The sequence below is a fragment of the Oryctolagus cuniculus genome, chromosome 8 (assembly GCF_051225735.1).
Source record: "Oryctolagus cuniculus isolate XC-2025 breed Fujian yellow rabbit chromosome 8, ASM5122573v1, whole genome shotgun sequence".
Lineage (NCBI taxonomy): Eukaryota > Metazoa > Chordata > Mammalia > Lagomorpha > Leporidae > Oryctolagus > Oryctolagus cuniculus.
The window spans coordinates 113,813,910-113,834,038 of NC_142874.1; the positions used below are offsets into that span (position 1 = coordinate 113,813,910).

Sequence of the window (20,129 nt, forward strand, 5' to 3'; positions counted from 1 at the left end):
TAAACTTTAATTTGTATCACTTGGGAGTAGAAAAAAAAAATCAGAACCTGAGGCTGTCATAGGATAAATATGCATTTCTTTCATATAGCTGAAAAAAAAAAAATCAAGCTCCAAGAAATTGCACTCAGAAATTATCAGCAGAATTCATGCAGTTTTCCTGCCTTCCCGGTACTCTGGGTACGCTTAAGGAAGCCCAATGAAGCATGTCTTAGAAATATTGCATTCTGAGCTAAGAGCTAGCCAAGCACCCACTAAGAAATACAGACATTGAGTACCTACCATGTCTGAGACATGCAGCAATAATAATAAGAGCTACCCTTGTTTGAGGACTTGGTGTCAAATAGAAACCTAAGTCCTTTATAGCAGTGTCTGTCTTAATCGTTTCACAGATGAAGCCTAGAGGATAAACAGGTGTTCAAGGTCACAGAGCTGGTAAGTGGTAGAACTGGCATCCAGACCCAGGCAGGCTGGCTCAAGCACCTTTCCCTCAACCACCTGCTGGAAAGATTGTTTTCCCTATTTTTTTTTTTTTTTTTTTGACAGCGTCTTTCCTATTCCTAGTGGAACTATGATCAAAGTTTCCTGATAGGATGCAAGTGGATGCCAAAAAAAAAAAAGTATGATCTGGCTTATGTTATAGGTCACTCTGGCCACAGTTAACTAACCTTGGATTTTCATTTTTCCAGAAGACCTTGGGTATAAATAGCAATGCTGCACAAATGGGAAATAATGTGCGCGCTTGCAGCGTTGAGCTGCCCCTTTAAAGATGGTTGCTTTATAAAGAACTTGAAAGGGGGAGTGAGCTGGTAAGGTGGCACCGTGAGGTGACTCAGATCAGAACAGCGTTCTTCAGAAGCTGCTTCATACATTTAGGTGTCCCAGTTTATCGCCTCCGGGACAAGGGGGCTTAGTGCTCACCTAATCCGTGAGGCTAAGCCTTTCATTTAAGAACCTGCACGCCCTCTGCCAAGAGTCAACATGATATTATTAAATATCCCTCCAGTTCAGTCTAACCAAAGAATCACAATAAAGTCAAGGGTGGAGCTGAAATCTCCATTTGCCACTAATGCCTGTTAAGGTTTTGCATATGGGCAGCTTGGATGCCTGTTAAAATAAATGAGTACGAATGAGGTGAGCAGAGCGCAGATCACATAAAAGTTTATGGTCTGAAGAGTAGGGAGGTAATTGGGGTGCGATGAACTCCCCAATTGTGTCTCTGTTTTTAAAGGTCATTTCCTGCATTTCATGAGAAGTGAGGAATTACATCTGGGCCCCCATAGAATGGTGCTTGTACCATTATGAATTTATTTCTGCCTGCCTCATTTTAAGCTCAGTTGATTGCATGCCTGTCTTTAGCACTGGCTCGTAATCCCCTTGGCTAGGGGTTGGGGTGGGGCAGGATTGTGCCTTATTCATTATTTATGTCCCCAAAGCACCAAGCACATTCTTTCTACATAGTAGCTGCTTGTTAAGGAGAGGGAGTGGGAGGAAAAGAAAAGGAAAGGCATCCTCACCTTGAGGAATTGGAGGTCCATGCTTGGTGATTACCTGAGTTCAGGCTGCACTTCATTAAATGCCTTTCAGAAAGCTCTCCAACAAATTCCTTAGTGACAACTTCAGCTTTACCTCCAAAGACAGCTGCTGACAGAATGATAATTCTCCAACAAACTTATCTACTCATTTGCAAAAGTCAGAAACCACAATTATACACAGAGGACTTTCCAAGGGAATCAAAGGTAAGGATTAAAACAACATAGAAAAAAGGAGAGACAGAAAATGTGGTTCTCATGCTCTGTGGTGGGGAAGTTGTTTCCTCCATGCCACGCACCAGTGGAAGTGTTCCAGCCAAGTTCAGTAGGAAAACCGTAACTGCCAAAGCCAAAGGATCCACTCCAATTCCCCTCTAACTTGATCTCTGCAGCACTTGGCTCAATTAAACTGTTCTGGAAAGTCGTTCCTCCCTTGTATTTTGTGAATGCAGACCATTCTCTCTCTCTCTCATCTGACCTTCTCAGTCTCTCTTATAATACTTCAGTCATACTTCCAGTTTTCTGTTCCATCCCTGGTGAATTGCATTTTGAGCTAGACATTGGCTAAGTGTCCACTAGGAAATAAACAGACATTGAGTACCTACCATGTGTGAGGCACACGGTAATCCAAGGCAATTTGGTATAATTTATAGCAACAATAGTAATTACAGTTTTCATTGTTTGATGACTGTGCCAAATGCGAATGTAAATTATTTATAGCAGTTTCCCATTCAGTCAGTTTACAGGTGACGCCTAGAGGATAAAAAACTTGTCTAAGGGCACAGAGCTAATAAATTCTATTGGTTCGTTTACTCTCCATGTTCAAAACTAACCTAGTGAGCCTCTTCCCCTTCTGCTTCCCTCATTGAGTGGTTCCTGCCTTCTACCCAACAATTCATGTCATCCCTAATTGCCCCCTCTCTTTTGTCTGTTTAGTCAGACACCAAATTCAGATGCTTCAAAAGCCGAAACATCTTGCCCTCTCCTTCTCCATTGTGATGGCTCTACCTATCATCCTTCATCCGGATATTGGATACAGATTGTAAATATGACCCATTCCGTTGACTAGGGGGTGGGATGGCTTCCCCATGGCTACTGAATGAGCTCGAGTCTCTGAACAGCAGAGTGAAGCAGGTGTGACACATCTGCCCTTCCAGCCCCAGCCCTCGCAGCCATTCCTACCAATGCTGCCCGCAATGCTTTTCAACGTTGTACCATTCTCCATGCTCTTCCTCCTGCTCTTTCCGCATTCATTCTCTCCTCCTTTTCAAAATCTGTCTTGCAAGTTACATCCGCTTCTTTTCCTCCCCTGCTGTAACCTCTATTCTGCACGTTGCATTTTCTTCTACTGTATTATTGCTCTCTCTTGATGGAAGGTGTTTGCTTGTATTTCTGTCTCCTCTTAGTAGTGAGGCACATTTTATATTTTTGTGTTGAGCATGCGGCTCAACGTTTGGCACACACTAGGAACTGAAGTGTCCCGACATTCTGTTTGTGTCTGTGAGTAGCTTCTCTATTCTGCTCACCACGTATCTGGAATCTGGAGTTCTTTCCAACCTAAAATTCTGAATTCTTCTCTTAGTTTATATATGTTAGAGTTCTCTTGGCCAGAGTACCAGACTTTCAACTTTCAATAATGAGGAAAGCAAACACTTCTTTTCCTCGCAGATGATTAATGCCTATGATTACATTGGAACTCACTGTAAGAAAAGGAATGATTTTATCAGTTAGAGACCATAAAGACAGGTACCTTGGCCAGTATGAATTCCTCTCTATTAACTGATAACAATGAGATAATTGAAGAAGATAGGCATATTATCCTATTTAAGTGATTCTATCAGATCTATTTTCTTAAAGAGAATTGCAGTGGGAGTTAGAACTGTCTGCTATGTCTTTGTGGTCAGGGTTTCCAGGTGATGTATGTATGAAAAGGAGGGAAAAATTGCTTACTGACTCTAGCTTGGACTTTTCATATGAAGTCCATTACAGAAGAAAATTAGGCTTCTTGTACCTTGAAAATATCTGGCCTTTTTAAAGTTGAGCATTCTGCTAGAGGAATGCCAACTGTGAAAAGATGAGAATATGCACATGTGAGTTTAAACAATGCACGAATAAGAGTTGACAAAACTAAAATCCACACTCTGGCTTTAGTCAATAGTGATAATAATAATAAAAAAAACTTTACTGACATGCTTCATTTAGAGAGCATGAAATACCAAAAAATCAAAATCCTCATACACCTTCATTTCAGAATAAAATGACTGTTGCGATGAGTAAAATATATATTTATAACTATATAATCACAAAGAGTTATTGACTGTATTAGATGAATATCATTTGTTTAGTAGTGCTAGGGTATTCTGAAAGATTAAAAAGAAATTATCAAGCCATAAGGGATATAGGCGCTGATTGGAAGGTAATTTAAATGTCACCTATTCCAACTTCCCATCTGATGCTTAATCTGTCTGACAAACATCTGCCAAGCCTCCTGTGAATATTTTCAGTGAGGGAGCTTTCTGCTTCCTGGGGCAGCTCATTTCATGTTTATACAGTTCTTACCATTAATAATAATTGAAACTGAGTGCTTGATAAGTGCCAGAACTTGAGCCAAGAGTTACATTTTCTTTTTTTTCTTTTTAAGATTTATTTATTTCTTTGAAAGGCAGAGTTACAGAGAGGCAGAGACAGAGAGAAAAAGAGAGAGAGAGAGAGGGAGAGAGAGAGAGAGGTTTTCCATCCAATGGTGGTTCACTCTCTGAATGGCTGCAATGCCTGGAGCTGGGCTGATCCAATGCCCGGAGCCAGGAGCTTCTTCTGGATCTCCCATGCAGATACTGGGACCTAAGCACTTGGGCCATCTTCTACTGCTTTCCCAGGCCATTAGCAGGAAGCTGGATTGGAAGTGCAGCTGCCAGGACTTGAACTGGCACCATATGGGATGCCAGCACTGCAGGCAGCAGCTTTACCCACTACACCACAGCACCGGCCCTGGGGTTTCATTTTCAAAACTCCTATTTAATACTGATCACAGCATTATGAATGATGAATACTACTGTTATTATTTCCATTTTACAAATGTTGAAATTGAGGATTAGTAAGGTTGGTTCACTTGCCCAACCTCACACAGCTGGTAGATAGAGGACCTGGCATTGTCTACATGGTCTGCATTCTTAGACCTTACAGATAGGCAACCACTCTAGCTCAACTTGTCCCTTAGGTTGACCTCTAATCTACCCTGTTCATGAGTCCTAATTTAATGTCCCACACAATGGGCGACAATAAACAAATTGAATCCCTTTTCCACATGGTAACACTTCAAATAGATAAAGGTTGTTATCTTATCGATTCTATTTCTCCAATCTTCCTCTTAGATTCACAATTGCATTGTGTTCCATTTTTTTTTCTTACAGGAGATTATTTTAAGGCACTCACTATCATGTTCATTGTCCTCTGAACAAAATCTATTACTGGCTCTTAATGTACACAGCATAAAACTACATTTTATGTAAAATTGGCTTTATTGGTAGAGTAGAATCACAGGGTGAAGTCATATGCTCGTGGTCAACCAAGGTGACTATTTTTGGGTAAACTTTATCTCTGCTATTCTATATTCTGCCTATTTTTTTTTAACTTGAGTTTAGAATTTTGTATTATCACAGTTATATTTTGTCTTATTAGTATGGTTTACTGTGCTAGAATGCTAAAATTTCTGAGAATCAAGATTCTGTCATCTAACATGTTTTATTTCCATTTGTACCCATTATATATTGTAAATTAAGCCATCTCAAACTTAGTGGATTAAACTAATGACTTTTCTCCTAATTCTGTGTACCAGCAGTTGGGTTGGGCTCAGCTCAGTGGTTCTTTTGGACTTGTCTGGGGTTCACTTACGCAACTGTGGTCACTGCCAGGTCAGGTGAGAGCTGGTTGGTCCAGAAGAACCTCAGCTGGGATGACTCAGAGCTGGCCTCTGCTCGACATAGTCTCTGTTCCCTCAGCAGATTATCTTGGCCTTATCCATGTGGCAGGGGAATGGCATCATAACAGCAAGTGAAATGAAGAAAGGCCCCATGAATCCTAGGCTAAGGACAGGCACACCCTTTCTCGCCCCGTGTTACCAACCAAACTGTTTCCCAAGATCAGCAACGTTCAAGACTGGAGAAATGGGCTCCCTCTTTTGATAGGAAGGTCTTCAACATCACTCTCAAAAATCCTACACATGAAGACATGGAAATTGTGGCCATTTTAAAAATATTCCATTCTCTTAGGATCATGTCATTTGTGGATTATCCTTTCAAGTGTTACATAGGATTTTATTTCAATGAGGTCCAACATTAAAGCCCTGTGTAGCATACTGCTTGTGCTCTTGTAATCTAGTTTGACAACCATAACCAATATGCTGTAAACAGTCAAAGAAAACAAAATACGTGCTAAACTAATCCATCTGTTTCTAAAGATGTGTAATTTTAAAGAACAGAGGACCTCCCTCAGGAAAATGCCTGTAGATGAAATTAAGCTGGGTCCAGACTTGAGGGAAAAAAAGACCAAAATCTAGACTGGCCAAGGGGAACAAGAAAGATGTTCAGGTTAGAAAATTAGCATGCATAAAAGCACACAGGATCAGTACATAGAGTGATGGTTTTAGAGCATTAACTCTGAAGAATGAATGGGAAAAGGAAAGGGTGCCTAGATGGTGGGATACTTGAACTTGAATTTGAATTTGCTTTATTAAGCCATGGGCAATGATATAGATGGTCCTTAAGCAAGATGTTAATGTGATTTAGATATTTGCAAAACTAGCCTAGCATTAGTTGGACTGGAAGTTTTTGGAGTCAGGGAAATCATTCACAATAAGTCTTATACACCATCCTTCCATTTCCCAACTCTGATTAAAACTAAGTATTTGATATGTATTTTCCTAGAGTAGAAAAAAAATAGCCTAAATAATTTCATTTTTGCCAATTTAAGGAGCAGACACAAGGTGCCAACATTTGGAAAGAGATAAAATGTTCCTTCTCTTAAAGAGGGGAGAAGGAACTATAACTCCTTCTACTTACATTTGAGTCATTATATCATGTAGATTTTTTAACAATTTAATTTAAAGTATACACATTTCATGTATTTCGTCTATACAGGTCTAGGAACATAGTGATTCTTCCCACCCTAGACTCCCTCCAACTCATGCTCCCACCCTTCCTCGTCCTTCCTCTCGTATTCCCTCTCTTAATTTTTACAATGATCTACTTTCAGTGTACTTTATACTCATAAGACTAACTTTACACTAAGTAAAAAGTTCAACAAATAGTAAGAAGAAGAAGAAAAAACACTGTTCCTCAACAGTAGAGAAAGGGGCTGTAAACAATCATTGAATTTCACTCCTATTTAGTATATTTTTGGTACTGTATTAGTTACTACAGAGAAGGGAAAATATATGATATTTGTCTTTTTGGGACTGGCTTATTTCACTAAGTATAATGGTTTCTAGTTGCATTCATTTTGTTATAAAAGACAGGATTTCATTCTTTTTATGGTTGAGTCGTGTCCCATAGTAGATATATATACCATGATTTCCTTATCAGTCATCAAATGAGGGACATCTGGGTTGATTCCATATCTTAGCTATTGTGAGTTGAGCTGCAATGAACATAGGGGTACTGATCATTCTTTGCTATGCTTACTTCATTTCCCTTGGGTAAATTCCCAGGAGTGGGATTGCTGGGTTATATGGTATATCTATTTTCAACTTTCTAAGGTATTTCCATACTGTTTTCCACAATGGCTGTACTATTTTATATTCCTACCAACAATGGATTAGGGTACCTTTTTCCCCACATCCCCACCAGCATTTGTTGTTTGTTGATTTTGGTATGAGAGCCATTCTAACTGGAGTGAGGTGAAACCTCATTGTGGTTTCATTTGCATTTTACTCATGGCTAGTGATTCTGAGCATTTTTTCACATGTCTTTTGGCCATTTGAAGTTCCTCTTTTGAAAAATACCTGTTCAAGTCCTTTCCCCATTTCTTAACTGGATCGCTTGTTTTGTAGTTGTTGAGTTTCTTGAGCTCTTTATATAGATTCTGAATATTAATCCTTTATCAGTTCCAAGGTTGCAAATATTTTTCCCATTCTGGTGGTTGCCCCTTCACTTTGCTGAGTGTTTCCTTTGCAGTGCCGAAGCTTTTCAGCTTGATGTAATTCTGTTTATCTATTTTGGCTTTGATTGCCTGTGCTTCTGGGGTCTTTTCCAAGAAGTCTTGGCCTGTGCCAATGTCTTGCAGAGTTTCCCCAATGTTCTCCTCTAGTAATTTGATGGTATCAGATTTTTTTTAAGATTGTTTCTCTCAATGGTAAAATAATGGTTTGCAGGAATAAAGAGCTGACACTTTCAAGACTGAAAAACTTAGTGATTGAACAAAATAATCACAAAAATGATAGTTTTCTATTCTAGAAGTGCTATATACTGTAAGAGGATACAACTGGCACTCAGTCTCCTAAGATGTTCTTTCAGATGCAGTTCCGCTATATGGTCTATGTAAAGAATGAGTCTTTCTCTAATGTTCCAAGGTCAAGACACCAAGAGTGTTGAGAAAATTACTGAGTGTTTAGACAACAAATTGTGTTCCCCTTAGAAAAGCATTGCAACCATTCAAAATTCCATCACTAGACTGAGTTTTGGGTTCCTAGCTTTTTATTTATTTATTTATTTATTTATTTTTGACAGTCAGAGTTAGACAGTGAGAGAGAGAGACAGAGAGAAAGGTCTTCCTTTTGTTGGTTCACCCTCCAAATGACCGCCAACGTGTTGTGCTGATCTGAAGCCAGGAGCCAGGTGCTTCCTTTCTGGTCTCCCATGCGAGTGCAGGGTCCAAGCACTTGGGCCATCCTCCACTGCACTCCCGGGCCACAGCTGAGAGCTGGACTGGAAGAGGAGCAACCAGGACAGAATTTGGCGCCCTGACGAGGACTAGAACCCTGGGGTGCCGGCACCACATGTGGAGGGTTAGTCCAGTGAGCCGTGGTGCTGGCCAAGGCTCCTAGCTTTTTCCTGGCCCAGCCTCAGGTATTGCAGGCATTTTGAGAGTGAACCAGTAGAAGGAAGATCTCTGTCTTTGTCTTTCTCTTTTTTCTCCCTCTGCTTTTTAAATAAATAAAAACAAGTGAATGCAGATTTTTATAATGATATTTAAAAAATCAGGAAATATTGAGCCTGACCAGATATTAGATATGAAAGAATTATTCTTAATATTGATGGAGATGTTGATTGTTGTTTATAAAGCTGTTATCAGCTACAGATATATTCTGTAGTATTTCTGTGTTATATAATATTATGTCTGAGACTTACTTTGGAATGTGCCACCAAAAGAACCTTGGGGGAAAGGAAGAGAATTGATGAAACAAAAATTGCAGAATATTGATAATTGTTGAATGTGGGGGTAGTAAGTACATGGGAATTCATTATAATATTTTCCTACTTTTGTATATGTTTGAAAATATCCATTCAAATTAGGTGAAAGTCTTTGGAAGAAAATCACAAAGGAAACAGTTTATATAATCCATTACATAAGTAAAATCCAGAACCTCTATGCCTTCTTAAAAAAAGGCTAGGGAAAATATTAGTTACAAATATGGCAGATGAAGAAATATATTTAAATATACACATGCATATACATATACCCGTGGAGATTGATAGGAAAAAATACTAAGAAACAAATAGCTAAGAGATTTAAATATAGACTTCAAAAGGGAATGTAAATTGCTTATAATATTCTTTTAGATATAATCATAAAAAAGAAAATTGAATTATTTTGAACTTCTAAATAAAAGTTATCCTCTAGAACCTAATGTGTCTTTTATGCCTTGGGAAAGATTTACTTCCTATGATCAATAGAGAAAAATTTCAAAATAGTAGCAATCTTTTTATTAATGCCAAAATAGAGTCTTGTGCTGTATAGTGAGGACTATTTTTGGAAAGTCTTTCCGACACTTCTCCAGTGCTGATAAAACTCTGGCCAAGAACCCTTGCTGGGGAAGAGGAGGGAGTGTATCAGAGAGTGGGTTGTGTCAAGGAAGGGCTTCACAGTGTGCCTCTAGAGGTGTTGACAATGTTCTGAATTTGATTGATAGTGACTATTCCCTGATAACTGTTTCTTAAACTCCACACAGAGATCTTGTGCTCTTTTTGGTAAAAGCATTATAATTTGTAATAAAAAAAATTTTAAGGAAGCCTCAAGTGTGGCCATCTAGATGATTGAGCTGTCGTGTGGTGGTTGGCCTGAAATCACTGAGTGGCCAAGGAGAATCTAATTACCTTAGAATTGAGGCTGACATGAGGGTGAGCCTGAGATCTCTGTAAAGGCAGAAACCGTCTCCCAAGAGGAACTCTTAACTCATGCTTGGTGCTGGGGTTTCCAGAGGCCTTCTTGGCTGTTAGGTGAATGTTCAGTTTCAGAACTACCCTGAAATTAAAGAACTCAGGAAAATCCAGGACTCTCCTGAGATGTTTTCTTTTTCTTAGAATCTCATCCACAGGGGATATTTTAAATGGTCAGAAGATTCCCTGTGTGTATTTTAAATAAAGATACTGTCATCAGGCCTACCTGAGAATGGATAGACTCCACAGGGAAGATGGTCTTATCCTTAACTATTTTCTTCTTCCTACCTCACTCCCTCAGTTGAAGGTAAAAGGTTGGGATTTGGTTAAACTATGATCTTAAAGAACAATCAGGTTCTTTCCCCATTGCTAACTTTCTGCTCCATGGTGCTGTGAGTGGTTTGTAAGTGACATGTCCAACAGGCCTGTGTGTTAAACATTCATAATGGTCAGTAACAAATCCTAGTCTTAGCACCAGGTGTTCAGTAATGATTGTCTGTGGTCATGCAGTTAGAAAAAACCAGATATCAAAGAAAGATGTGGCTGTTTGTGAATACAGTTGTGGAGATAATCTACTAAAAATATTTTTTCTGTAAAACCTATGAGTGACTTCAGATGAGTAAAAATATAAATGTAATAATTCATCTTTAATGGCTTCTAGTAAGTCATTGCATTCTGTATCATTTAGAACAAGTAACTAAGTTTTTCCTGAAAGTGTATAACTCTCATTATGCTCTGTCATTATTTGTCCACACTTCTCTTTTTAGTCTCTGACTCCATCAAATTACTTGCAGCTAGAATGTCCTGTTCTTTCCTCAAGGAAGTCTCTCCTAGGGACAAGAGATTTAGTTTTTAATTTTCATCCATGAGTTTAAAATGTTAATTAAGGACAGATAGCAATGGCACTTGGTTATTTACAACTCCATTTGGATATAATTTCTTGGTTTTGGAAAAAATAAAACTCTTTTCTAATTATGGAAGAAATACTCCCTCAATCTTCCTCTTTAGGGTAATTTGGAAAATTTAGGAAAAGTCAAGAAGGAAATAAAAGTTTCCACAATCCAAAGATAACTACAGTTAATATTTTGGTATATTTACATTCATTTTTGTTATGTGAGTTATGTTATTTAACATGAAGTTTGTTTTTAAAGATTTATTTTATTTATTTGAAAATCAGGGTTACACAGAGGAAGAAGGAGAGGCAGAGAGAGAGATAAAGGCCTTGCATGCACTGGTTCACTCCCCAACTGACTGCAATGGCCGGAGCTGCGCCGATCCAAAGCCAGGAGCCAGGAGCTTCTTCCTGGTCTTCCACGAGGGTACAGGGCCCCCAAGGACTTGGGCCATCATCCACTGTTTTCCCAGGCCATAGCAGAGAGCTGGATTGGAAGTGGAGCAGCCGGGACTCTAAGCAGCCCCCATATGGGATGATGGCACAGTAGGCGATGGCTTTACCTGCTATGCCACAGCACTGGCCTCCTACTCAACATTTTTTTAAAAGGTTTATTTATTTATTTGAAAGGTAGAGGCAGAGAGAGAGAGAGAGAGAGAGAGAGAGAAAGAGAAAGGTCTTCTATCTACTGGTTCATTCCCCAAATGGCTGCAAGGCCGGAGCTAGGCTGGATCCAAAGCCAGAGTTTGAAGCTTCTTCTGGGTCTCCCGTGTGGGTACAGGGGCCCAAGGGGGCTTAGGCCTTGTTGTGATGGTTTCCCAAGTGTGTCAGCAGGGAGTTGGATCAGAAGTGGAGCAGCCAAGTTTGGAACAGGCGCCCATATGGGATGCTGGCATCCCAGGCAGAGCCCAACTTGCTAAGCTACAGCGCCAGCCCCTACTCAACATGTTTTAACTTCACATTATAGCATTAGCATTTTACAATGCTATTACATAGATTTCAAAAATCTCAATTTTAATAACTAATATTTGAGTGTATTGCTATAGCTTAACTTATTTTTACCAACAGTCAATTGTGAACTTATTGGTTGCTTCTAACTTTTGTCTTGATAAATAATGGTAAAAATAGATAATGTAATTTCCTAGATCTATGTAAGTTTCGAATATTACTTCCTTATTGTTTCTAGCAATGTGTGAAAAGGTTAGAAACTTAAAATCTCACCATACATACTGCTCTATTTTGCATTGCAAAACCGCTTTCAGTCTAAGTTTCTACCAGTAGTATGTTAGACAGTTGATTTCACTCTTTCCAAAAGCAATGTTGTAAGTTTTCATCTTTGCTGCTTTGATAGGATAAATCATGTCTCATTGTTTTCATCTGCTGTTGTCTGCATACTAGCAGAGTTGGTTTTGTTTTCTGTATCCATTTGTTTTTCATATTTCTGCTTCAGTAAAGTGTATGTGAATGTCTTCGATCCTGTTTCCTATTGGAACTTTAGTGTTTTCATAGTGACTTTTTTTTACACATGTGACAAGGTCCATAGGAAAATATAGCATGTGGTTGTTTAATTGCTGAGTGTTTGTAATTGCTCCGCCTTTACCTCTCTCTCCCATTCATCATGGCCTTACTCATAAGAAGGAATGCTGACTCCGTGGATTGGAATATGAAAAGGTGAGAGAATACAGGCTACACTGATGTACATAAGAACAGGTGCATAAATATATACAAAAAGAAGATTAGAAGTATAGAGATACTTGGTTGGGTGGGAGTAGGGGTAGGGGACAGAGAGGAGGTATGAAGATAGCCAGAGGTTGGAAACATTTGGTAGAAGGGAGAAGAAGGAGACCAGAAAAAAAAAGCCAGAATGGGCTTCTAACTGGGGGCAAGATGATGAGGGATATGAGCAGTTGCTCTGATTACTGAACTTTTGATTAAAATTATGGACAAAGAGTTTTTTTGTAAATTTTACTGTGTTTTATGTGGTAGAACCTCATGTTTGTTGCTACCTCTGCCCCTCCAAAAAAAAAGTGTCATTTGGGTAAAATGGGCTGTAGGAGGGGATAAGAAATCCTAAGTTTATTTTTTAGCTTAAAATCACATGATAAATAGAAATAATCACTCATAATTTTAAATGAATGTTTTTCTCTGACCTTAATTATTTAAGGCTTTCATAAAACTTTATACCAAGGGTATATATTCAGATTTTCCCAGTTGGCATAACATATTAATTGGTTGAGATTCTAAATGTAGGTATTCTTTCATGAGAGTACTTCAAAATTTAATGAAAAATTGAATTAAAGTGTTTTGAAGGAAAAAATTTTGAAACCCACACGTAGTATTTTTTTAATTAATTAATTAATTAATTTTTTTTGACAGGCAGAGTTAGTGAGAGAGAGAGAGAGAGACAGAGAGAAAGGTCTTCCTTCTGTTGGTTTATCCCTCAAATGGCCACTACGACCGGTGTGCTGCGGCCAACGGCGCCAATCCAATGCCAGGAGCCAGGTGCTTCCTCCTGGTCTCCCATGCGGGTGCAGGGCCCAAGCACTTGGGCCATCCTCCACTTCCTTCCCGGGCCACAGCAGAGAGCTGGACTGGAAGAGGAGCAACCGGGACAGAATCTGGCACCCCAACCGGGACTAGAACCCGGGGTGCTAGCACCGCAGGCAGAGGACTAGCCTAGTGAGCCCCGGCCACCCACACATAGTATTTTATAACCATATACAATTTCAATGAACTTTCTGAAGACTCCTCATATAGAGCTGTAGAATAAGAATCTACACAGGCATTCTAGGAAGAAGATAAAGTTACTGATGGAACTTAGACCAAAGATTGTCCTTTCCTATTTGGGAACAGTGTTTTCTTTAACCAGATCCTGTAGGAAGCCTCAGACGCACATATGCTGTAATGAGGTTTGAGAGAGCACCCTCCCCCACAGTGAAGCAGGTGACTTGGGTCAATGCTGGCAATCAGTTGTCACAACAGGAAGTCTTCTCATATCATTTATATCATTACCACACTTTTGGACATCTAAGTAAGTCTCTTTTATCTGTATATCTCCATAGAGTTAAATTTACAGATGTATGAATATGTATGTTTGGAGGGACCCAAGTTCATCTTTCCTGAGAGTATTTGAGTGGTGTCAGTATTTACATTTAATATGAAAATAATTATTGGAAGAATGGTTTTTCATGTTTAGGATGAGGTGAAGATCTAGGATGATTGCTTTTTCTCCACATTCCCCAATTACTTCCAGAGCCATCATGGGGAAGTTCATTCCCTCCCTGTTAGTATATGATGCATAGAGCTAATTGTACGTTTTGAATATTTATTTTAATCTGGTGACCATACTGCTTTTAACATTTAATTAGAATGTTTTATTGTTCTCCTGGATTTTCTAAACAGAGATGTATACTCCCTATAGCTAGAAATACAATATCAGAAAGATAAAATCAACTCCATTTATATATATATATATATATATATATATACATGTTTTCCTCTCTTTTATTTATTTATTTTTTCTTTTCTCGCTGTCTGTGACCAAATGTATCTGTGAGCCCGACCTGGGGGGACAGGGCTCATAAGTCACAACTCCACAGCCTTTTGGGCCAGCACCTGCCACAGGCAGGCAGGTGTCTAATTTGACACAGCTGTAGCATTTTTAAATATTTTGGTCAAAAGATATTCCAGGGAAAGTTTCGGGATAGCTTGCAGCTAACCAGTGACACTTCTGTTTAACTCTGTGATAACACAAGGCTGTCCATTGAGACCACTTTTGTTGGGGAGACATGACAAATGTCATTTCATCTACTCATTAACTTTGTGAGGAAGGCGTCATTAATACAGAACACATTTAACCCCGGTTAAGTACATAATACGTCAATTCTGCCCTATGATAGATGAGGAAACCCAACTGTGGAGAAATGAAAAACTTGCCCAGTGTCAAGTGTGCAGTAGCATTTGAGCCCAAGTCTGTATTAGCCTAGTCTGTTCCGATCTCAATGTTGTTGCTTATTTGACCTTCCAGTAAAAGCAAAACCTTCCATTTGCAAATAGCTTGAAATTTTATAAAATGCATTTACACACTTCATCTCGCTTTTCTTCAGAATTAACCTTTGGGTTAAGTAGGCCCTTGATCATTCCTAGATAAAATGAACGAGACACTGAAACAGAGCCTCAGTGGTGGTTAAGCTACAGCGCGGCGTCTGCCGTCCATTCTCTGCAGACAGGTAGTAAGTGAGACAGCACTGAAGAGAAGGCCGCTGCATCTCAGAGTCGCTCCCGCTGCTTTAAGTAAAACTGGGTTTTCTCTCCTGTGGAACTGATGATAATGAACTGGTGAAATTTTGTGAGAAGACTGGTGTAAGTTTAGGGGTTTGGAAGAAATTCAGGCTAAAAAGATTAATTGTCCCATTATGGTGGGAAGGAGGGCCCACGTGAGAATTTCAAGTCAGTTTGTGTGAAGGGACGTGATAGATTCCCCGCTACCACCAATTTCAAACCCTACCAAGAGCAGCGTTTGGTCTTATATTTTGAAACAGACTCCAGCATGGATTCCTCACAGCCTGATGGAGGTTTCCCAAGCGTGTGTGCCCACCTATGAGCTGATACCATTTCTGTCTTTCTTTTAATAACAATTGGGGTGTGTTTATGTTCTTTCCATCTCCCTTAGAATGAAAGCGTAGATTTGGGCTTTAGGCACGTGTGTCATTCCTGTACTCCTACTCTGCTCATCTCAAGGTCACAGTGGCCTTTATCCCATTTTCTCATCCCCGGACTAGATCAGGTTGGGGTGGAGCTCTGACTGCTAACTCTGAATTGCAGTGACATAGAGAACTGAGAACTACTTGCTGCGCCCTCCATAAAAACAATTTGTAATGAGTTCAGCTAGCAAAACAGTACTCAAGGGAGTTTTCGGAAGGCAGGCTAGATTGCTCTGGGCTAAATTCTACTTTTTACGCTAGTGTGTGTGCCTGGGCTTGAATGTGTGTTGCCATTTCTGATCAGAATGATGGAGCTTTTTCTTGACTCATTTAGGCAACTGCAGGTCTTAGACCTCCTAATACCCGGGGGATAATTTTTAATGGCATTACAATAGCCAATTTGATTGGCAGTTTGGCTTTTCACACATGATAGTCATACGCTGAAATATTATGTAGCCACTAAATGATAGTCATACTCTGAAATATTATGTAGCCATTAAACATTAGATATTTAAAGAATGTGTAAGAATTTGGGAAGACATTTTCTAATTGTCAACTTAAAAAATGTCAATTCAATCCCAGTCCCTGGTATCATCCCCTACCCAGCTCTGGCCATGGAAGGCATTTGGTGATCAAACCATAGAGTGAGAGCACTCTCTCTGTCTCTCTCAAATAAGTTTTTATTTTTTTATATTATTCAGCATTGTCTCAATTTGTAAAAGTTGAAAAGCCCACACAGACTTTCCTGCCGCCAAATCACAGGGCAAGGGAATGGCCAAGCTGTGCATCTCCTGACTCTTAGTCCTGACTGATCTCAGCCGCACACTATACTGCCTTCCCTGAACCAGAAGAGATAAATGCCTCCTACTGCAAGTCAGAGCCTGCAGATCATGAATCTTTGCATGTACAACCTACCTGCAAACTGTACTTTGAATCTTTCAGGATTGGAAGTTTGTTAAAATTATACCCTGTTGATGAAACAGAACTCCAATCCTCAGGTTTCCATAAGCCATCATTCATTTTGCTCTGAGCTACATTTCGCTGCGGACTTCTGCTTACACATGGTCAGCTCTGTCTGCTTCATGTTAAGTACGAACAATGGAAAAGCAAAGGAAGAATGAGGAGGTTCCCAGAGGTGAAGTACAATCTCCCTCTATACTTGGTCTCTCTCTCCGTGGGGTGCTTTGACTTCCTTCCCTTTGCTGTGTTCCCTCTTGATGGTTTAGCATGGTCTCTTAAGAGAATTCCGTCTTTTGAGTTCAGGGTGAGGTGGAGGCTGGGATGGGCATTAAGGCAGATCTATGATATGAGGGAAACGGAAAGGAAGGTTAGAAATATCTTTAAGTTTTCATTCCAAAACAGGACTTCAAGCTGAAATGAAATACCACCTCTGGCAGGAAAAGGTTCCCGCACAGCTTTGAAACTGGCTCCTGTGGAACCTGGGGGAACAAAAGTCCCAAGGGATTGAGTGAATGCTGGGCATCAGAATGCAGAGATAATCCTGGCTCTAAGGCACTCACAGTGTGACAAATCCCCCTGCACAGAGCCTCAGAAAACGAGGGGCAGCGTGCAAATAGAAGTCCTTGAACTTGATTTTTAGTTTATTTAGGGTTTATTTCACGGTTGACTTAGAAGAGGTTGAGCTAATATGATGCATGTCCCTTGAATGACAGACTCAAGATTCAAAAAGTCTCAGTAATCCGTAAGGATAGCTTGAAACATTACCCAAAGGGAAAAAAGGAGATGAAAACTTTTAAATATAAATAGATGCAAAATATGAAACTCAGAAACAAGCAAACAAACTTTAACTACAAATAAGGAATAGGCTGGTGTTGCTTAATGGTAGTTGACATAAAAACATAGTTGAGGTTCAGTTTATTTGAAGCTAATATGTGTCAAGCATGTCGAAAGCCCTGAACATGGGAAACAATGTGGGAAATCATTCTTTTCAGGTTTTAGTTTTCCATATGAGAAAAATGGCAAAAGCAGACTGAAACATGCTCCACGTAGGGAGGAAGGTCCACAAACTACGCCTTAGCAAATAAGAACACTGCTTGGGGTGAGGATATTTACTTTGGGGAATGGGAAGGAAGAATATGTATCCTGGTTTTCAAATGTCTGTGAGATTTTCATGGAGTTAGAGGGCTTTGGTTCCAACCAAAGTTTGAATGGACAGGAGCAGAGCCCATTTCAAAATGAAGAGGATCTCTGTAAGGATCAGAGCTATCCCTAAAGCTGAATGAATATCATGTGAGGAGGCGTGGTCCCTGTTGTTAGAAGAGCTAAGCAGAGGTTAAAGAACATACCAGATGAAGGTAGGATTTCTCCTAAGACTCATTCTATGAATGAATCTCTGTATTCACAGCTTAATGGTAATTTAAATAGTTTTTTTTTTCTTTTAGTGCTACCATTGCACTTGCTATATAAGGCAGATATTGACAAAATTAGGATATTAAAATGACTTAGAATAACAGGTAAACATCAGCAGTAAAGGTTGTCACCATACATTATTTAAGTAATGGGTTTGCTTATACTTGTGAGTGTGCAAAGAGATCTCTGAAATGTTTACTTCCAATTTCCTTGGCAAGAATTTGTTGAGTGTTGCCAAGTGCCCTGTAGGCACTGTAGGGTCAAGATACAAAGACGCAAAAGACATAAGCCCACAGAATTCAGTTGTATTTAGGATTATAATGCAAATCATGTTGAGGATGATATGTTCTTAACGCTACAATGAACTTCTGTTTTAAATTCTTTCTTGATTGAATGTTCCCCATTATGTTAGATGGTTTGACAACCTTAGAGGAAAGTTCTTCAAGCATACCTTGATGAACCATCCCTAATGTTCTAGTAACTTCCATGTAAAACTTTTTAATGTATATCCATTAAGAAAAATGGCTTCCTGACATTCTTTTAAAATGGAGAACAATTAAGTGTGTATTTATTGGAAGTACCTTCCTCTATGCTGCTTTCTTTGAATATGTGATGGGTTTTATTCAAAGTACTTATACATGAGATATCTTTTTATCTTATTAGTTGAGCTGGTGAAATTTAAGTTCTGAAGAAATTTCAGATAATTAGAGGTCCTTTGATTTAGAGTATTCCACAGTTAATGTGTGAGCAGGTGTTGGCTCACATTAAGCACTGAGATCAAAACAGAGTTAAATGGGAGGTTGGCTTTGCAGAAGGCTTCAGTAGTGTCCAGCTGGTTCTTTGGACTTCTGCTTAGACATGAGGCAGTGGACAAATCACTTTCCGATATTATTTGCTCCTTGAAGGCTTTGCAACTAGCTTCTGCTGCTTTGTGTTTTTTACAAATTGCATCAAGTTGTTAAAAAAAAAATAGAGCAACCTCTAAATTTCCATTTATTTTGCAAAAACCACCACATCTATGTATGAAGGATAGGGAGTAGAACTTGAGAAGAAGTTTTTTTTTTTTTTAATTTGTTTCTCTTTTTTAAAGGATTATTATTTTTAGTTTTACATTTTACCACATTCACTTCATATGTACACATTATATATGTAAACATATTTGCTATTTTTTTCTTGACCAAGAATTTATTGCTATGTTTGAGCTGAAAGGTGATGCTTTGTAACATATTCTCTTTTTTTTAAAGATTTATTTATTTATTTGAAAGGCAAAGTTACAGAGAGGCAGAGGCAGAGAGAGAGAGGTCTTCCATCCTCTGGTTGACTCCCCAGATGGCTACAACAGCTGGAGCTGCGTGGATCCGAAGCCAGGAGCTTCTTCCAGGTCTCCCACAAGGGTGCAGGTACCCAAGAACTTGGGCCATCTTCTACTGCATTCCCAGGCCATAGCAGAGAGCTGGATCAGAAGTGGAGTAGCTGGGACTTGAACTGGTACCCATATGGGATGCCACCACTGCAGGAGGCAGCTTTACCCACTATGCCACAGGGATGGCCCCAACATATTCTTAAGATGAGTGAATTGCTGAAAGTAACCACTAACAACCTGTTTGCAGATACAAGAGTCTTGTAAAGTTGAAAAAATAGACCTCTCAAAACTCATTGTAAACTAAGAGTGGGTTGTACAGGTGAGTCACATGGAATTAGTTGATCCGTATTATTCTGTAAATGTTAAAATACATGAATTGGGTTTGTTTAGCAGGTAGAGAGCCATATACACTCATAGCACTGTCATGGATAGCTATTAAGTGATTCCATTGAATCAGGAGAAGTTGGTTGTAGCTATAATTTATCAATAGTCAGGAAAATAATTTACCCAAGGACGTTCGCTGGATCAGGAGACTATATCAGGTCAATTGGCTCTGCTGAAACGGCAATGCAAACGTACAGAAAAGCGTTTTCACAGAAGAGCTCCCACTTCGTGAGGGACCTGGGAAAGTCTCATGAAAGGGACGCAGTTCACAGAGAGAATGCTTGGTCATTTTCATCGTCAGAAAAAGGCCCCATGTATAAAGTTGCCAATAGGTAGACCTGGCGCTTGCAAGTAGAGCTTTTGGACCTCACCAATTCACTACTTCATTTGAACATTAGGAAAGCATCTTTTGTTTGAAACAACAACTGCACTGTTTAAGTGGTATGTATCATTTAAATGAGTGGTTCTAGGGCCGACGCTGTGGCGTAGTGAATAAAGCCGCCGCTTGCAGTGCCA

General features: G+C 39.4%; 1 protein-coding gene and 1 non-coding gene across 4 annotated transcripts in view; one reads left to right on the plus strand and one right to left on the minus strand.

The window, feature by feature from the left end:
• Positions 1–20,129, plus strand: part of RASGEF1B (RasGEF domain family member 1B) — a 614,689-nt gene that overhangs the window by 459,573 nt on the left and 134,987 nt on the right. The gene's annotated exons all lie outside the window — the stretch shown is intronic.
• LOC127483341 (small nucleolar RNA SNORA5) lies at positions 14,322–14,448 on the minus strand. The gene has a single exon (XR_007909536.3). It is a non-coding gene; the product is annotated as a small nucleolar RNA SNORA5 (small nucleolar RNA).